General features: G+C 41.3%; 1 protein-coding gene across 7 annotated transcripts in view; it reads left to right on the top strand.

Annotated features, from left to right (window-relative positions):
- The window catches only part of HDAC7 (histone deacetylase 7), a 424,630-nt gene that overhangs the window by 303,987 nt on the left and 101,911 nt on the right, over positions 1-18,732 (top strand). Inside the window, exon 1 of one of the 7 annotated variants that reach the window (XM_089691383.1) lies at positions 15,235-15,358. The exons of the other annotated variants lie outside the window; for them this stretch is intronic. The gene's annotated coding sequence lies outside the window, so the exon portion shown is untranslated. Of the gene's footprint in view, positions 1-15,234; positions 15,359-18,732 lie in introns of those variants that run through there. 7 annotated transcript variants of the gene reach the window in all.

Here is an 18,732-nt window from a genome sequence, read left to right on the forward strand (position 1 = left end):
CATTGGATTACATGTAGAGGGGAAGCACCTGCAAAGAGGCTGAAGGAGATCAGCAGTAATGAGATGCTATAAAGAAAGAAGAAATAGTGAAAACAAACATTTTATTTGAAAAGCAGCCTTTTTCAACACAGAGGAATCCTTAAAATAATTTTCCAGTCTCAGGGAACCCCTGCTAAAAACTACTATATCTTCAACTCATGATACATTAGTGTGATGGCCAGTGGGAAGAATGCTCCCTACACTTTTGGTCCTTGGGAAGATTTACTCCCTTACAGATAGCTGAAAAGATCAATGGTGTCAGTGGGAACTTATCTGAGAAGCAGAAATTACTCATTGTTCATTGAACCCCTAGCAACCTCTAGAGGAACCCTAGGATTCCATGGAACTGTGGTTGAGAAACTCTGATCTACCATAAAGCATTTTGATGGGTTGAGACCTGCTGCCTCTTGACAAGCGAACTATCCCAGAAATGATCAGAGAATGTGGTCGGTGGTGAACCATTCACTTATGGTTCCTGGGTTACAGCACAGATACAAGAAGTGTGACCATCCACAACTGGATACAAGTAGAACATATCCAAGCGTCGGCTATAATATTCTGGCTTTATAGATTGTCCCATTATATTCATAATGGTGTTTCTGAGCAATTTGACTTGAAATCAGATGAAGAGGTTTGCTGTCCTAATGGAGATATTATCCAGGCAAGTAAGGGAAAAGGTTCTTTCCTTACGCGTGCACGACACCTGTGCGAATCACAGAAAAGACAGCTGTTGGTTTGAGGGTTCATGAGAATGAGTACATCTCCATCCTTCATTTTCAGTGAAAGATATGCCCATCTTCTTGGGTGTCCAAATTGCATGCAGTTGTTTCTGTTTTGTATGTCCCAATAGGTGAAAAAGTAAATGTTGAAAGAAATACTACAGGGGGAATTTAATACATTTGAGCATCTGGCAACTGTAGCAGCTGTGCACAGCAGCCAATCAGCTTCTGGCTCCATCTAGGCCAGTTAAGCTTTGAAAATGAAAGCTAGAAGCTGATTGGTTGCCATGCACCTACTACAGAACCTGTCTTCTCCAGTCTTTGTATAATCCCCTAAATGCATCTTATTGGCTTATTCCGAACAGGGTGCAAATTGTTTGCTTACTAGAGCGTGGTGCTGGGTGGTCAGTTGCCCGGCATTCTAACACTGGAAAAAAAGATGTGATGGGTATGTTTTCTAAGGTAGATGTTATGGGAGCTGCACAGGTTTTGGATGTTCCTCAAGGAGCAGTAACCAGTAGATTTTTTTTTTTCTTGGTAAATTGTGATTAGGTTTAGAAGTATTTCATTTGAGAATGTTACAAGATCCTCAAAAAATGTGATGTGTCATGCACTTGTATAAAAAAGGCTAATTCTGCTTTAGGGTTGCCTAATTCCTTTATTACATTTAAAAATGTGATTTTGCAAGCGTTCGAGAGGACAGATCATATGAGTCGTGCTTTGGTCTTAGTCTGCAACTGGGCTAGTATATTTGTGGAGCACAAGCCCTTGTTAGGGAAGGTTTGCTGTTCTACTTACTGTAGAGGAACTCTTAAAATCATTTTCATGCCTTGAGGAACCCCTTCTAAAACCAATTCATTGCTGGTCAGTGGGAAAAATCCCCCCCTTTTCCGACGGCTAGAAAGATGAATGGTATCATTCTGCTGGGGCTGCTATGTGAAGTTGGACCCAGAACAATGTAGGTACCATCAAATGAGAGGTCAATCAGCCATGGCTCAGGGAACCGCCAGCGACTGCCGTAGGATCCCTGTTAACTGCCGCATGATTTTGCTTTGATCAAACCAAGCACTGGCCTCTTACATCTGTGGGACACCAGTGATGACCATTACAGGACCATATGAAGGTGATCCCAATAAAACCATTACATTGGTGCTACTGTAGGCAGGTCCTGATGTCAGGTTTTTATTGCCCCATTAGGGAGATTTGCCACTCTGTTTTGTACTTGGGACCATTTGTCGCTGAGAGAGAATATGAGGAGAAATCCAAAATGTTAGACTTGTCCCCAGAAGAGGTAAGGCAGAATCTTCCAATGGGGACAGCAGTTCCGGGGACAGCTGTCTAAGATGAGGCTTCAGTCAATTTTCTTTATTTCCTCTATTTTCCGGTTGCGTCTCTGGAACAGGAAGGGAAAGATTACCCAATAGTATACCCAGCACAAAAATTACCCGATAGTCCCTTCTGTATTGTGTCTAAAACTAACATTGATGTTTTGGCTTTACATACATACCAGGTAGCAGAGGGGACCAACGTTTGTTTACAGCCTACATTTGGGTATAAAAAGACCATGCCTAGTGCATAACATCCTGTTTTATGAAAGGGAAAAAATATAGTCCCTGTTCACACCTGTGCATTTTAGTTGTGGTGTGTTACAAAAAAAATCCTACTTGCTGCATCTTTGATGTGCTTGCTAGAAAACTCAATTTTATAGAGTTCATTGGTAACGCACCTAAAATGCATGTAAAGTGCACTGCACAGATGTGAACCAGGCCAAAATCTCTGGACTTAGTCAGCTTTCATTGTGTACGATGGAATTCAGGAAGGAAGGCTTTCTGTAAACATTATAATTGTTGGTATCGGTTCCTTGTTTATACAGCACGTTACAACATATAGGGGGGGATTTACTAAAACTGGTGCACACAATCTGGTGCAGCTCTGCATAGAAACCAATCCGCTTCCAGGTTTTAATGTCAAGGCCTAATTGAAGAAGCTGAAGTTAGAAGGTGATTGGCTACCATGCACAGCTACACCAGATTCTGTGTGCTCCTGTTTTAGTAAATCTCCCCCATTGCAGAGAATGATGGTTCTCAGGCACTGGGCCGCAGCCTTCTGCTGTGCTGAAGCTTCCTGTCTGTTGGGCCTACAGGGCACTTCCTTGCTCAATCCTTAATTCACTGCCCTGCCTCTGTAAGTTAGGCTTTAAGTACCCCCTCCTCGTGTGATTTACATATTCAGTCCTCAGCTCTCCCAAGACTGGGAATTCAGTCACTAAACATTATCTTTGAATAAAACAATAAGGAGAAGGAAGACTAAATCTGGGGCAAGGGTGTTAACTGGGCAGTGGTTTCCAAACTGCGGCCCCAGGGTCCAGATGCAGCCTTTTGCTTTATCCTCCTACTGATATTAACAGTGGGGCACTATTCCTTCCACTGACACCAAGGACGGGGCACTATTCCTCCCGCTGACACCAAGGACGGGGCACTATTCCTCCCGCTGACACCAAGGACGGGGCACTATTCCTCCCGCTGACACCAAGGACGGGGCACTATTCCTCCCGCTGACACCAAGGACGGGGCACTATTCCTCCCACTGACACCAAGGACGGGGCACTATTCCTCCCAATGACACCAAGGACGGGGCACTATTCCTCCCACTGACACCAAGGACGGGGCACTATTCCTCCCACTGACACCAAGGACGGGGCACTATTCCTCCCACTGACACCAAGGACGGGGCACTATTCCTCCCACTGACACCAAGGACGGGGCACTATTCCTCCCACTGACACCAAGGACGGGGCACTATTCCTCCCACTGACACCAAGGACGGGGCACTATTCCTCCCACTGACACCAAGGACGGGGCACTATTCCTCCCACTGACACCAAGGACGGGGCACTATTCCTCTCACTGACACCAAGGACGGGGCACTATTCCTCCCACTGACACCAAGGACAGGGCACTATTCCACTGACACCAAGGATGGGGGCGCTATTCCTCCCACTGACACCAAGGACGAGGCACTATTCCTCCCACTGACACCAAGGACGGGGCACTATTCCTTCCACTGACACCAAGGACGGGGCACTATTCCTTCCACTGACACCAAGGACGGGGCACTATTCCTCCCACTGACACCAAGGATGGGGGCATTATTCCTTCCACTGACACCAAGAATGCGGGCATTATTCCTTCCACTGACACCAAGGATGGGGGCACTATTCCTTCCACTGACACCAAGGATATGGGCACTGTTCCTTACACTGGCACCATTACCAACGCCAGGACATTTTCTACTCCCACTGGCCACAATCCGGTCCTTCTAAAGTCTGAAGGATTGTAAATCTAGAGAATGTACAGCATACTTGTAGGACAGGGAGCAGTGGTAGGGTCTTTTGAATTCTACCTGTTTTTCTACTTTATTTATTGAGGAAATGACACAGAGGTCATCTGCGTGCATTCAGTAATTTAACTCTTTCTTGTTAGTGTAATGGTGTATTGGTATAGCTTGAAAAATTTACTGGCAGTGTATTCCTCAATGCTATACAGAGAACAATGAGCCACATGTGTCAGTCTTCACACCAGAGAAGCTTACACTCTAATGTCCCACCACAGTCACACACTACTAGGATGATGATTGTTATTATTATACATTTACACTGTAAAGCAGCACAGTGGCTAAATGGTTAGCACTTCCGCCTGGCAGTACTAGGGTCATTGGTTTGAATCCCAGCCACGGCACCACCTGGCTGGAGTTTGCATGTTCTCCCTGTGCTTGTGTGGGTTTCCTTTGGGTAGTCCGGTTTCCTGCCACACTCCAAAGATATGTTTGTAGGTTAATTAGATCCTGTCAAAATTGGCCCTAGTATGTGTATGTATGAATGTGAGTTAGGAACCTTAGATTGTACACCCCTTGAGGGGCAGGGACTGATGTGAATGTACAATATATATATGTAAAGCACTGCGTAAATTGACAGCGCTATACAAGTACTTATAATAAAAATAAATTTAAAAAATATAAAGCTCTAACCTATTTCACAGTGCTGTACAGAAAATCTTCCGCCACAATTACACACTAATATTACACATTTCTACAGAGATCGAATGAAGGGAGAGAGAGTAACACAGATAGAATGAGGGCAAAATACATAGAAACACTTTCATGTCTGTTTAAATTCCAATAACTATTCTTTTCATTTGATTGCTCTGTCTTTAGGCCCCTTTCTCACAGGTTGGATCTGATTTTGCTCAGCAGGGTATCTGTCCACTGATCTCCTGCTAAGCTGAGTGGAGCGGTGAGATGACAGGTCTGTCTGTTTATGCAGAGTGGACACTGACACAGCCCATTCGGATGGAAACAGATCGGCTGTCCCTTTACACCCAGCTGCCCTCCAATCTGACCCAGCCAGACAGAGGGGAACGGATCTCCTTCCGTTTTTTGTCTTTGCTGGATCAGATTGGATCAGTGGTAGCTGAGTGTAAACGGGCACAAGTGTGTTTACAGCTGGCTGCCCAGGCGTCTTAATCTACTTTGTATCCATATTTTTCATTTCTATACTTTTATTGTAAATATATAAACCTTCAATTCTATTGGTGTGGCATGGAAGGATTGTGAGGATTTTATCTGGCCCTGGTTTCATGTAAGGCTGAGAACCTCTGCTATAGAACGTGCTGAATGATTCACGTGTTCCTCTGAGAGAAGACAGTAGAGGAATTTCCCTCTTTGCTCAGTGGAGTTCTGTTTGATAAATAGGCATTGGTCACAGGTCTGAGACAAGGAGAAGTAAAGAAAGTTCAATAAAGTTCACAATAATATTGCAGTGATATAATATGGTGCAACCTTTGTAGTCTTCATTCACCCGGCATGTGAGTATTATCTGCAGGGAATGCAGGTTCTTGCTGGCAGAGCTGGCAGAATATCCTGCGTAAAATACTCAACTTACAGTACTCATGTTTTAGATGCGTTTAGATACTGTAGATATGTACAGCCACAGACACAACTGGTTTCTTTACATATACAGCACTTTACATATATATTATACATTCACATTAGTCCCCAACCCCCAAGGGGGTACACTCTAAGGTCCCTAATTCACATTCTTTTTGTATGCCGATAAACACGGTGAGCATTTTCATTTGTAGACACAGCTGTTTATGGCCCCATTGATTTTTATAGTGCTGCATATAGATGCGTACAGGATATAGTTCTGTATGCATCTAAACATGGCATTTTAAACACCCCTGCGAATGAGTAAATGAGCATGCACCTCTCATTCCTGCCATAGGAGTCTGCAGAGCGGCCCTATTCAGACATATAAGTGTTTTTCTAAAGGTAAGTAATTTTTTTTTTATTAAAATAACAAACATGTTATACTAATGTACTCTAAGCAATGGAATTGCGTGCCCGCTCCCAAGCTGTATCTATGGAGCCGTGCTCTATAGACACACAAAGCGGGGCTTAGCCCTGCCGCTCCTCACTATCTTTGACAGTAGCAAGAGGCAATGGCTCCTGTTTCTGCCAGAGTCCTGTGTGAAGAGGAAGACAGGGGAGAAGAGATGCAGCCATGCACAGTGCTGGATCTCTTCTCCCCTCTCTTCCCTTTCACACGGAAAGGAAGGCAGAAAGTGTGAAAGTAGCCTTAAGGTAAAAAAAAATGTTTTACAACAGAGGAGTTTTTGAAGCATTTTTGTGTTTAAAAAAAACACCTGAAAAGCTCAAGAAAAATGCTTCCTTATGTATGTGAATGTATATCTATGTATGTTTTCACACTGAGGCAGGTGTAAAAACTCCTGCTTGCAGCATCTTTGGTGCGTGTTTGGCGAGTTTAAATACGCCTCAAAAATGCCTCTTCCCATTGAAATCAATGGAAAACACCTGAAAAGCTTCTCCAAAAACGCCTCTGAGAAGCATTTTTGCTGCAGTTTTTAAAACACGTCCTTTAAAAATTGCTCAGAAAGTACGGTGAAACCGCCTATGCGTTTTTGCTGTGTTTTTGCGGTGGATCAGTGTGAAGGTAGCCTTAATGTTTTACATTAAGGTAAAAAAATGTTTTTAAGGGACACTTTGTGCTTCCTCCTAAGGCCCATTTCACATGAACAGACTGATCAGGTACATCTGTCAATTTTTCAGATGGATGCGATTGAACCTTCTGTTCCCCTCTTTGGAGCAGTGGGTGTGAACAAACGTATACGTTTTCACCTGCCGACACCCGAATTGCTAAACATGGGAGGCAGTTGGGAGTACATGGACAGGAGAGCGGGCTTTGTCTGTGTCTGCTCTGCATAAGCGGAGCAGACACGGGCCAGCCATCTGCCTGCTCAGCAGGGATTGGCGGACAGAGCCTTAGCTAAGCTAGCGGAGCCCGCCCCGTGTGGAAGGAGCCGCTTGCACCCAAGAACAAGATTACAGAGAAGCTGTCCAGTTCAAGCCTGATTGTCAACCATCAGATGTTGTTGGAATTGCATATAAAGGCATTTTTCAGGTCCCTATAATAATGTCAGGACTTGAGAACTTTGCTAAGTTTGCTGGGTATTGTTATCCTGTTGGGCCGATGACAACAATAGATGCATTTGGTCTATAGCTGCTCGGCAGCATCGGGATTCAACGAAAGCTCTAGACTTCTATCAAATGGAACCACCACACTTTGCATTAGCCATCTAATCCTGACAGAACATGGATATGCTTCCTCTCATTTTGCTTTCCTTTACCCAGTCATTGTGAGCTGACAGTCCTGAGCCGTAGCTGGCATTCGCCTTGCTCGCCTCTCAGACATTTATTATACTTGACGTAGAGAGCTGAGTAGGGGATATCAAATAAATGTCAAGCTGCATTGAGACAAATAACTTGATATTCAGCCCCCAAAGTGATTTGTCCTCATCCACATGGAGTGCTGGCAGGACTGAGTTCCTTCCACCCACAACATTCTGATTTTAAAGAGCTGTGCTGTAATAAGCAGACAACATTACTTCCCAAAGAAAGCCACAAAATCTCCTGCTGGCATAGTGTCAGATTGCCAACTGCGCCTGTGATCGGTTTTGCCGAGGAGCTGCCAAGTGCATTAAGGAGGAAACTGATCTTGTGCATTTAAACAAAGCAGTCATGATCCCTGAGCAGTAAGCTCTGAAAGCCCCAGCATCTGAATGTGTTTTTTTTTTCATAGTCCCCCTTCATGTTTTTTCTGTGTTACAGGCTGCCAAGCAGGTCTGTCCAGTTTTAGATTCTTTATATCCCAGCCAAGAACTTTAACCCATTCACAAGTGAATTGACAAGTGGCACCGTAGGGGAAGCCATTTTCTGGCAACTGTTCCTTTGCAGAATAACAATCCCATTCTTATGTCATTCATTAGATAATGAAATATTTTAGAAGATGAAACAGTCTTTTGGGGATGCGTTTGGAAACCTCCTGTATTGAACTGTTTTTCCTGAACACAACAAGGCTGCATAATAAATAAAGTGATTATAAACCCTCCCCTTGTAAAACAACCCATTCAGTTTAAAATAGAAAAGAGGCAAAACGTGTGTATAGATAAAATCATTATACTTATCTTTTTTTTCGCCTTTATTATAGGCTATCACATTTCCTCTGTCCTCAGCTGCATAAGAGCCGGGGGAAGAGAAACAGCAGCACACTGATCTTCCCAGTGATAGGCTGTGCAGGGGGGTACGTGTGAGCAGAATTCTGATTATTGGAGGAGAGCAAGCTGAGTTTCCAGCACAGCTAGAGAACTGATCATGCTGTGCTCTCCTCCTTAGTGTAGTCAATATTTGATAGGAGAGCAGAGGCAGAAACACCAGGGATTTCACACAAAGGAAGCAATACAAAAGAGAACAGGATACTTTTTCAAACAAGTACATGGTATAACAGGTACATATCAGGAATATGAAATGTTGGGTTTTTGGAACGTTTTTTGTTTGTTTTAAAGTGTATTAAATGATGTTCTATTTTTTCTTTTAGTAAATATGTATTTTACAACATGTTAAGGGTGTTTCAATGACTCCCAGTTGATGGAGCAAACCCCAGGACTGTCTGCCTGCTTGCTGGCATCCTGTGTACAGGGTTAGGACCAAGTTAATGGTAAACTGACTATTAATGCCAAGATTGCTCTATTCACATTAAACAACAAAGATGGACAAATCTGTAGTGCTGGCTCTTGAATTCTGACAGCCACCACCCTCGGCTGTAAAAATACCCAAACAGTGCCTGCATCTCAGTGGACGTAGGCGCTGCTTGGCAGAGAATTTTCCACCCAGTTCCTTTGACAAAATTCTTTATTGTCAACCAAACACGTGCACTGCCATTAATGCAGGTTCATTCTTCAGAAGACCTGTGACCTTTTGACAGGTTGCAGAGGTTGAATGACATAAAGGGCCAAAAATTCAGATTTCTTAATGTGTGAAAAAAAACCTCTCTTAACGATTTCTTCTAACATTATAAAGTAGTAATGCTACTGGGAATTGGTCGATAAAACAAGTGCAAGCAGGCGATCTTTAACATATGAGACCGAACTAGTGTACAGGTCCCTGCAGGATGTGCAGCATCATCCTTAGCAAATGTTTACTTTTAATTACTAAAGAATACAGCCTGATAAAACTGATGGTTGCTGTGAGTGCAAAAGGCATATTTTCCTGTGGACCCTGTGACTAGAGCTGTCTGTGTAACCATGGCACAGGACCTACCCTAGTAGTAACCAGCTCATTAAAGCGTATTACAGTATAGGCTTCAGGACTGCTTATTCGGAAGCAGCATCAAACAGTGATCAGCCCTCCACAATGTGGCTGTATGTAGGCACCATGCTACCCTACCCTGGTCATGCACCTGTATGATGAGTCCTCCTTTAAAATGCACTTTCTAGCAGATTTTAGATTTTGCTTAAAGTAGATTTTCAATTTTAGATTCACAGCTAAATTTTTGGCTATATAGACAAATATATAGTATAGAAATTGTTTTCGGTCTCCTGAATTACATTTCAACACCATCTAGTTGCATGGTAACACCTCTGTAATTCATTTGCTGAGGCTTAGTGCTTCCCTATGAGTCTGATGTCCTGGACACTGGCCTAAAAATGTCATTATATTAAAATCAGTTACAGCCTTGCCTCACAAGGTCATTAACGCACTTGTATAGTTATAGTCAATATATGGAGGTCAACACAAGGGGGTCTTTTTAATGCACTTGTTTTATTGCCCTAGATGCCAAGAAATGTTCCAACCAAATTGAGAACCCATCCATATATACAGTATATGTGTGAGATGCAGATATTTATGGCCTGCTACAAATTCTTATTTCTATTTTGTACTGTTTTAAAGCATGGTCAAGTAAATACTTTAGAATTGCAGTTTGTTTTCTGGATCTTATGTTTCAATAATTATAGTGAATGTTGACTTTCCTACAGTTTGCCCAGTAAAATAACCATTGGCATTATCCGAGCATCAACCTTTAAACCAATGAATGTCAACTCCCTTGCGATATTGAACAGCATTGTGGGGAAACTCTGACATAGTAAAACAGGGACCATTGTGTGCCCAGGAGATGCTTACCCAGTGCAGTCAGATGCTATCACATCGGTGTCCTGTCAGACTGATGATACCATTTACTCTGAGTACTCTCGAATATTTTGAACCAGCAGATCATATTCTCCAGTTTTTAAGCAGAGTTATGAACATTTTATGGTGAGAGGTGCTGTGACACCGAAGTGTCCTGTAGCTCCTCCCTGAATGGAACCAGTTGATGTGATTTGTACTTTAAGAAGCGCCTGCTTGAGAGGTTTCAGGCATTTTTATCAATAAAAATCAACCTCCTAAAATGCTCTTAACTCTTCTCTGTTCTCTAGATGTTGCTGATTTCCATGCTTCCTAATACATTTACTTTTCCTATGACAGATTAACGTCATCAATTTGGCGTTCACAACTGACATTCAACAGAAAATATCCCAACACAATTGACCACTGAACATTTTAGAACCATATCAAAAATGTGTTTTTGCTGCTTCTATCTTCATCTGCTTTTTGTATTTCACACCGTTAACTGCCTTCTGCTGCTGCAAACTCTCCTTCCTTGGTATTATGTATACTGTCGTCCTTTAGACTTCCCTAGCAGTTATTGGAATGGTTCTTAACAGTTGGCTTTGGTGGTGTCTTGTCTTATCTATTCTTAAAGCTTTGGGTCCATGCACACTGGTTAAAAACATGCTGCTCCTAGAGGAGTTTAACGTTTTGCCTGTAGAAGCAACTAATGTTATCTTAAGTGTCCATTCACATTAGATTTAATTAAAGACATAATTTAAGCTCCGCGTTTAGAGGTAGTAAATAAACCTTCTGTTTTGGAGAGAGCTTTTCTGGCAGAAAAAAATTCTAAACCCTCCTAAACATTAGTACAAAAATCCTTCAAAATTAGCGGGATTTTTTTTCTCCCAAGAGCACGGGTGTTTTTTAAGCCATTGTGCATGGACCTAAATTTGCTGTATTCACTCTCCTTGGCCACTTGCTAAACTCGACTATATACACTACTAGAGCAGGCTGAACAAAAAAAAAAATCTTAACAGATTGTTCAATCCATGCTATACAGCAAGGTTGGACCAATCCCCCTTCTGGGCTATTGTATTCTGACAGCCGTCGGCTAAACATTTTCAACCTATCATCTTCTAGGATATCAATCAGAAGTGGGCATTCAGGGCCACCCACTAAGCAAATTTTGGCCTGTTTTAATAATTGGAGAAAATTCAATCAGTGTATGCCCAGCTTTACCAACACCCATTTTTCCATGGAATTGAAAAGTGCCTAAAATTTAAACCAAGATAAAACTGGACAGTCTACCCCGTTTACGTTTAATTCAGCCCTCTCCTTCATTCCTCACATAGAGAACACCTCTGAGTCCTGTCATTCCTAGACTGTAAGCTCTAACGAGCAGGGCCCTCTGTTTCCTCTTGTACCAAATTGTATTGTAACTTTACCTTAATTTTGTACAGCGCTGCGCAAACTGTTGGCGCTATATAAACCTTGTACAATAATAATAATAATTTTAGCATGTGAGTCATCTCCAAAACTGATCCCTCATAGCTTGAGGCCACCAGAATCTGATACATTTCAACATTTTTACCACGGCTGCCATAAAATTCTCAAGTTTTATCTTTCATTCTTGCAGCGCCAACTTTATGTTGAGTTGTCTATAAATTCCACTCCTTTTCTGTTGTCTTAAGATGCCATCATCTTCACTGGTCTTCCATCTCATTCAAAATGAGAAGGAAGACCAGTGAAGACCATCTTCCATCTCATTCAAAATCTCATTCTGTGCACAGCTATTCAATGCACTGCTTTAAGGTTTCCTTTAAAATGAGTCAAGCTGGCCAAACACCATCGATTTCTTTTGTTCAGCCTGCAGGCTGAATGAAAGAAGTCTATTAGATTCTTCCATGACTGGATGCAACCGCTGTTCCGCAGATAATTTTCTGCCCAGCTCCTTTGATTTTTCAGGGCCATTTATTGGGAACCAGTCAAAATTATGTATGGCCAGTTTTAGAAATTATAGAGAGTGAGGACTGCCTTTTGGACTTGGGTTTTTAAATGTCAAAACCAGTCCTGCATACTAACCATTCAAAATTATTAATCTTGCCTGATACATTATTTATTTGTTATCGAGTAACCAGCTCCCATGACCTCCAGCCACAACCATCTTCCTAACATATTGTAGTGTTTCCCGCCTCTTCGACTAAAATCATGTTTGGGCAGGATACTCTTCTCACATGTCTTGTTTCAGTGCCTGTGTTATTCAGAGTATGTCGTTTCCACCCTATTATCATTCAGCATTCAGGATTATGTGATATATTTCTACATTACCGCTAAAGCAGAACACTTTGGAACCTTTCAGAAACCCCTCTCTATTTAATCCTAAACGAAATAAAATATACTTTAACCCTAATCCTGGACCCTAAGGCTAATGGAACCCTTAAACATATTACTAAACCTAATCCTTAACATTACCCTTTCTTTTAGTTGGCCATGCACGCATAGATTTACTCCATTTCGTTTCCAGGCTGAATGGAATAAATTCTACAGATTCCTCCATCCATGTACACAGTGCAGATGGGAATATCTACAGCTGTTGCTATTGTATTTTGACAGCTGGCCCTTACACTTAAAAGGTTCACCGTATCCCTTTCGCTTAACCCTCAACTTAAAAAAAAAAAAATCCAAACTTGTCTCTTTAATTTGTTCTTCCTTTCTGTCAAGGCACCAATGACAATTAGAATGAAAGTGTAGTATTGCAACAATAAGGGTGAAAAAAATCCGTGCATTGAAATGCAATGCAGCACATTCTCTAAAAAGATCTAAATTTCTGCAATAGACTGTTAAGCTTGAGACTACAGATCCTTCAAAAGAGCTTGACCAGGTTTCATGGTATCCATAGACAGGATAGAGTGACATTCTCTTTAAGGCACACCTCAGGAATCAGCTAGACACCTTTAGCTGATTTGTTCTTGGATTCAATTCTCAGTTGAAAGGTTTGGGTTTCCCTTCTTAATATTGTTCCCCTGAGGTTATTACCATTAGTACAACATGGTACCAGAGGGGCCTTCTGCAAAGCAGACATGCATGCAATGCAATACAAGAGAACACACCTTACCTGAACCAAATAACAGCGTTGTCCTACAGCTGAATAATGCATACGTGATCTGACCACATACTTATGTCCAAGGTAATAATACTGTGTTTAATAATAGGTGGGCGTTGATGACACATATTACCCTTTATTATGTTGTTCAATGTTAGGTACTCCTACTTAGACAGGTCTGACAGTAACAATGACATGGAAGCCCGCAAGCTCTATACTACCAAAAATATCATCACTACATACAAAGTGAGTCAGAGGCTTAAATTAACCTGATGTCTCCACCCATTTGGAGATTTCTGTGGGAACTAAACTATATAAAAGGCTTTTATACTGGAAGTATGGTTATAATGATGATGGGTGTGTGGCTTTTACTTAATCTTATGGTTTCTGAAAATACAATTAACAAGTAATGAAGACAGACTCTGGACATCACATTTGTGGTCTTTAAAGGCAACAAGAGAGAAGATGAGAAGCAGGATTGTTTCATGGTAATTTCCTGCTTGGGCCTGCTACTCGAAAAATTGCTTGGCAGTGTTTAACAGCTACATTCATGGACTTTACAAATATTTATCTATTTTTTTTTTAATAAGGTTGATTTATATTAAATGCTGAGATATTATTTGGAGCCTGCAGTGGGCATTCTATACTTTTTAGTTTTATGGAAATATAAAGCACCAACTTGTTTTACAGGACTGGATGAAGTATCCAAGTATTAGTTTAAGTAATACGTAAAGAAACTAAAGAAACGACAAACAGCTGGCTATGAATGCAATTCAGCCTCCTATTATTTAGGTTTTCCGAATTTTTCTTTTAGCTTTCTACAGTTTATTAATGTGTTTTTTCCTAATTATGATCCCTTCAAAAGCAACTCTTAAACCAGGCAGAGGGACCTTTTGGGTTTAATGCCTGGTCAATTAAATAAATTATCCAGCATCAAAACTACAGTTTGCTGGCTCTGCTCTCTCCACCCAAGCCTTCAGTCATTCCGAATGACGGGAGGCCGAGGTCATTCTGCGCTGCTGCCTAGTGAATGCCTCAATCAAGGCAAGTGAGAGATGTAAACATCAACAATGTGTAGGCAGTGGCGGCGTGGGCATGAAATGACCTTTGTCATTAAGAATGACTGAAGGACAAGGGGTTTTCTCTACCTAGGTCTCTTCTGCTGCCTACACATTGTTTACATCTCCCCCGGGCCCTGAATTCACTAGGTATGGGTGGCAGTACATATTGCCATGTACATTTATGTATTACACATGTTTTATTTAATTTATGTATTACACATGAATGTGCAAACATTTACATGCATGGGCAAAATCAGACGGTGGACACAGCTAAATGCTAAGGATCAAAGTGCAGCTGTACAATTGAGCCCATTGCACACAATACTGGTGCACAAATATCCTTACATTTTATTCTGCATGGGTCTGAATGCAGTATTTTCTATGTTTTTGTGCATGAGCCCTAACATCTGTTCTTTAAGTAAAGGCATAGCATGTAAGATTAGTTATATTGCTGCTTCTGCTACGATGTGGGCATGTTTGAGTGAACATTGCCACATTGTCCCTTCCATCTTGCACTTTACCTGCAGAAACAGATTGGCCCTTAATGACATCATATACTTTAGTAAGTTATACTGCAGAATACCTTTTCATAGTCCTGATTCTTGCCAATGGTTTATCTGGAATTGTGTCCCTGCCAAGGCAGAGGCCAGGCGAATTTTCTCCTTGCTAGGCTTGTCTATCCAGAGAAGTGGCACGGGCTGGTCCTGAGTAGGGTGATTACAGGAGCCTAAGGCAATGTCCCATTTTCCAGTGGGTGTTACCTCTCCATAATGAAAGCATGGGAACGCGTCTTTCAAAAACATCAGATCCACAGCTGTGATGGGAGGAGGAGAAGGAAAAAGGATGCATTGCCATTTGCAAGGTTACTTGTCTTATTTGCTGTTTGGGATTTCTTATGCACCTGCTACTGAGGAAAGAGTATTTCTGACAGTAAGGTAGGATGTCTGATCATAAGGCCACGCTGGGTGTCATAGTCCTCTGTTAAGAGGCAGTAATAGCTGACTGCTTTGTTTGGGCAACTAAAGCGCTTCCTTTCATAAAATACATAAAAGTGTGTTATGAGTGGCTGGTGTCATGGGATGGAGAAAGATGTCATTTAAGTGATGTCTTATGAAAAAAAATATTGCTTCTTGTACTTTTACTGTAATTGTAGTAAATTCTCTGAATTTAACTCTGGGAATTGTTGTAGAATAGAATGTGCTGTATGACATAATGTGAAGGTAATTAGATGGTTTTTGGTATGACAGTTTATTGTATGTTGTGACAGAATGGTATTCTCATATTTCCTTTTGTTGCAGATAACTGATATACACACTAAAGATTTTAATACGATGAATGGAAAGTTGCAAAGCATAAAATTGCATGGCATGTAGTCTGGACCAGATGGAAAGGTCCACTTTGTGTTGAGATCCTGACATCCATTCTGGTTTCTTGACACTTTGGGGGATATTTAAAACTGTTGCACACAGAATCGGGTGCAGCTGTGCATAGTTACCAATCAGCTTCTAGGTTTTAATGGCAACGCTTAATTAAATTGAAGCTGACTGGTTACTACTATGCACCAGATTCTGTGTGCAATAGTCCCCCTTTGATTACTTTTGCAAATGTCTATTAGGGTCTTAGAATGATGTACACTAAGATACTGGGTTGATTTACTAAAGTCAAATAGGTTGCTTACTTTGCAAAGGAAATTTTCCTTTTGCTTAATAAATATGGTGAACATTCTGGTTGCCCATGATTGGATAATGGCAGTTAGTAGAGCTTTACCTCATTCACTAAGCTAAGGGAAAAATCCCCTTGCAAAATGAACAGCCTACTTGCCTTTAATAAATCAACCCCATTGGGTTATCTTGGATGCATTTGAGCACCACTGGACTAAACTTGTAGGGCTGTGAATTTTATTGATTTATGTACCACAAACAAAGATATATAAAACCATATCAAAGACGTTTTGAATCCATTTGTATGTTGAGATGTGGAGTAGTAATTGACCGTTTTCAGTGTTTGTATCCTTCAAGTCTGTATTATGTAATGTTGACAAGCACATGTGATAACATCATATTTTTGCAGCCAGTACATCATTCTACAGTTTCTAGAAATGGTGTCAATTGTAAGTACAGGGATGGATGCTATATACGAGTGCAGCCATAACTCTGAAACTGGAGTCTGAGATTGTACCTTGCTATGACCTCTCAGGCCTGAATTTTCCACATTCCAGTCGGCCAAGTACTATAGGGACATAGAGCTACAACCATCAGACACTGCACGTGTAATTTCCAGTGGGTATTTACCAGCAACTATTTCTAGGAACATGGAAAAACCCTTCACAGAATGTGCTCAGGCCCTTTCTGAATTTTACCATGGAGAATTTGCATATGATGATTTACTGTGTATATACACACCGATCTATCTCTCTGCCTGTCTAACTATGTTCACCTCACCCTCCCTGCCCTTGTGTCTTTCAGCAGCACAGAGTAGGCACAGTAGCTGAAAGCCATGGGTGTTGTATCAATAAAGGGTTGGATATCATTGAAAACAACTTTTAGCATCACAGATATATTGTGTATAAGTTGAGAGGCTTTTCGCTTTTTGTTAAGATAACACAATTGTTTTTATTTTCAATAACGTAGTAGTATTATGATTATTATTATTATACAGGATTTATATCGCGCCAAGAGTTTACTCAGCGCTTTACAAAATGAAGGTAGACATTACTGTTACAATATAATTTTTTCCAGTGGAAACAGAGGGCCATGCTCGTTAGAGTTTGCAATCTAAGAGATATGTACAAAGGGCCCTCAGATGTTGATGTCATAGTCTGTAATTGCCAATTTATTTTTCAGTAGTGTAGTTCTAGTGACGGACCACATTTTCTATAAAACAGCAGCTGATCAGAGACGCAGAGATGGTCCATTGGAAGTACTCAATCACCTAAGGTAGTCTATAAAACACAGGTCAATGGCCTAGAGTTGCGCATCGCGCATGTCAATTCCTTCCCCAAATATGTAGCCAACTGGTGCATTTTCACATTGTGGAATGTGTACATATTGCATATTAAAGTGCTCAGAGTAATCTTTTAATTTTTGTTATCCAGATTTCCTTTTTTTTAAATAGTGGGGTAAAAATGTAGTTTCTTGAGGTGACTATCTCAGGAACATAGCACCTGGGTTCTAAGGTCCACCCACCTGACCACAAAGGGGCACTTTTGGTACGGTTAGACTTTTTTGGAAGTCCCCACCTTCCACTGTTATATTTGCCTGCCCAGATTTTAGCTAGATAACGACTATGTAGCTTCATCAGCACCACACAAGCTGTTGTCAAAATCTCGCCCATACACTCATTCAGTCCTTTGGAGCACTAGTCTGGAGTACAATCTTGCACTCCAGAGCTCTCCATAGGAATTACTGAGAGTATAGAGCGTGGGTCTGACAGTTATGTGGCATTGATAAGGTCGTGCATCCAGTACCGTGCTGGATCAGAGGCAGGCTCAGAGGGAGGAACCAGTGATGCAGCTTCACTTTTAGCTTTTTAGGTAGAAGGAAAGTTATGCTACTGGAATTTCTCACTACTAAGAATGCTGCTAGAAGTTTGAGAGGGCGGCAACCCCAGAAATTCAAGTAGAGAGTTCTCATCACTGGATTCCCTGAGAAAAATAAAGTCATGGATGAGTCAGCATCAACTAATAATAGTATGATCAGTTTTGGGCGGGTTTACATTTTACTACATGGAAATCTTAGAAAAATATATTTGCCTTAATTTACACACAAAGTGGTCCCCTGTGATCCCGTTTCACCTTCTGAAGGCCAAGTTGACCTGGACCATGACAAATGAATGACTGTCAGCAAACCTACATGACAAATTGGCTCTCTTTGAGAGAACCTGGGACCCATGGATCAGGTACCTTACAGATCCCTCATGACTTGGATAATATATAATATATTCACACCTGGATCAAGGGAGGGTGCACCTTTCTCTTTTTTTTTCCTCTTTCCTTCTTTCTTGCTTTTTAGTCTTCCCCTTAGAATGGGGTATGCTCTCTATTCTTTATGTTGTACAAGGTGCACTGCCTGTTATTTGTCACATGGTGTACAAAAGGAGTAATAGAAGATATGCTGAAATGGGAGGCCTGTTGGTCACCATCAATGACTCCCTAAATTGCTTTAACACTTGGCTATAGTAGAGATATCAAAGAGTAAGTGGAGAAGAAATATGTTTACTTGTTTTCGTTTCTTGTATTTCCCTTCTTATCTAGTCAAGAATCCCAGGATGGCTTTTGTACTTTATTGGAAAGATAATAAAAATCATTGGA

The sequence above is a fragment of the Staurois parvus genome, unplaced genomic scaffold (assembly GCF_062004578.1).
Source record: "Staurois parvus isolate SC_StPar_1 unplaced genomic scaffold, SC_StPar_1.0 ptg000562l, whole genome shotgun sequence".
In the NCBI taxonomy this organism is placed as follows: domain Eukaryota; kingdom Metazoa; phylum Chordata; class Amphibia; order Anura; family Ranidae; genus Staurois; species Staurois parvus.